The sequence below is a fragment of the Schistocerca nitens genome, chromosome 7 (assembly GCF_023898315.1).
Source record: "Schistocerca nitens isolate TAMUIC-IGC-003100 chromosome 7, iqSchNite1.1, whole genome shotgun sequence".
Taxonomy (NCBI): domain Eukaryota; kingdom Metazoa; phylum Arthropoda; class Insecta; order Orthoptera; family Acrididae; genus Schistocerca; species Schistocerca nitens.
The window spans coordinates 311,436,831-311,439,330 of record NC_064620.1 but is presented as its reverse complement, the minus strand read 5'-3'; positions in this window follow the sequence as shown (position 1 = coordinate 311,439,330).

Genomic DNA, 2,500 nt, shown 5'->3' with positions numbered 1-2,500 from the left:
GATGCGAAATTCCCGCTGTCCCTACACATGCTCTAAGTCTGTGCGCGATTGCGTGCTCACAGTACGGATTCCGATGCTGAGCGATCAGCTAGGAAGCGCCCCAACCATGTCGGTCCCCATGGGCGTTGCACTCGCAGTCGCAAAGACTCTGGCAATGGCTAAAAGCGCTCCGCAATATATCACGCAGACGGGTAATGACGGTCCGAGCGCTCAGTGTGAGCAGAGCATTACTGAGCCCTGACCCACAAGCAGGTTGTAGCGTATCCCACCCGCAGACATGTGACGTTGTCACACGACCAGTTGTCACTAATCGACTCATTGCTGATAATCATATGCCATACACCGGGGAAAGCTGCCGCAAGGGGTAGCTACGTAGTGCAGTCGCACCTCTACTACTGTACAGAGATAGAACACCACGAGACTGCAACCAGATTAAACTGATACATGGCGCTGATAACTAATAGATGCAGAGCCATCGGAATATAGATGACATACGACATACAACTGTCCCTATACATGCTGACAGTCTGTGCACACAATGTGAACTACACGTCACCCAGACACCCTATCACACACTACTCTCTGGCTGTAACAGACACAGACACAATATCTAAGCACCACCATGGAACAACATCCAGTGCATCCTCTCCGCCACATTACACCATTCACACTATGATAACAAAACCAGGAGGTCCACCCCCAAAACAGAATATCTCACTCTTCCAACAACCATCATTACGCAGATAAGCCACAAACACCCACACATGTGCTACACAGGGGTGCAGCCAACACCACCACACTGGCGTGTCTCACAGCATATAAGCAATGGCAGGAATGAAAGACACAGGTCTGCCACTCCCTTGCCACACCCACGGAACCGGCGCACCACCTCCCCTGAGCCAAAGGTGCATCCTGACGTGACACATCTCGGGGTGCCTCAGGCGTCCACTTACCATCATCACTATGAACGAACCTCGTCCCCTCCCCCCCTCATACACCATCCCTTAACCTAACCCATGTTGCGCCTTAACCTAGCCTATGTTGCGCCTTAACCTAGCCTATGTTGCGCCTTAACCTAGCCTATGTTGCGCCTTAACCTAGCCTATGTTGCGCCTTAACCTAGCCTATGTTGCGCCTTAACCTAGCCTATGTTGCGCCTTAACCTAGCCTATGTTGCGCCTTAACCTAGCCTATGTTGCGCCTTAACCTAGCCTATGTTGCGCCTTAACCTAGCCTATGTTGCGCCTTAACCTAGCCTATGTTGCGCCTTAACCTAGCCTATGTTGCGCCTTAACCTAGCCTATGTTGCGCCTTAACCTAGCCTATGTTGCGCCTTAACCTAGCCTATGTTGCGCCTTAACCTAACCTATGTTGCGCCTTAACCTAACCTATGTTGCGCCTTAACCTAACCTATGTTGCGCCTTAACCTAACCTATGTTGCGCCTTAACCTAACCTATGTTGCGCCTTAACCTAACCTATGTTGCGCCTTAACCTAACCTATGTTGCGCCTTAACCTAACCTATGTTGCGCCTTAACCTAACCTATGTTGCGCCTTAACCTAACCTATGTTGCGCCTTAACCTAACCTATGTTGGGCCCTAACCTAACCTACGTTGGGCCCTAACCTAACCTACGTTGGGCCCTAACCTAACCTACGTTGGGCCCTAACCTAACCTACGTTGGGCCCTAACCTAACCTACGTTGGGCCCTAACCTAACCTACGTTGGGCCCTAACCTAACCTACGTTGGGCCCTAACCTAACCTACGTTGGGCCCTAACCTAACCTGTAATTGTTATATGAATTGAAACATTCATGTAGCGTTGCCTAATCGCAACCCTCTCAACATAGGTCAGTGCTCGCACTCTCTGGTGTCCTGCGTATTGATTCATGTTACGGTGCGTACCCTCACAACATCTAGCGAGTGGTGCGTACGTTCCACATGGTCCCGCTATCCACTGTAATGTGTACTGCTGTAAGACTTATATCGCTCCCCTGTCGCCTCTAGTTCGTCAGGCGGGAGTTTGCGTGTTCAATGAGCTTCGCAGCTGTGCAATGGCATTCGCATACGTACGCGGGCCACCTTCCACGTGTTCTCTCGTGCATACGTCGCAGCATGTATGTGGGCTGATGTGGCGTGTCGTGACGCATATCATCCAGGCATGCAAGACCCACTGAATTTGCAAATGTAGATGGACGTCTACGTTTGCTGCCCAAGTTACGCAAATGAACTGGAAATCCGTTGTTGCGCGGTTGTATACGCTGGAGGTGAATCATTGATTGCGACAATCGGTACAGGTATTAACTGGTTGCTTCAGCGACACCCGTCATACCCACGAACGTGAGTGGGCATGTGGGTATGAAGCGATACGCGGCGGTGGCTGGGTGGGACCGTCCCCGGCCGGTGAGGGGGGAGCGCCCGGCGTGCTGGCCGCGCGCTGCGTGGGTGCACGCGCTACAGCCGGCTGGTGGGGGCGCCCAGTGGCAGGCGCGCCGGCCGAC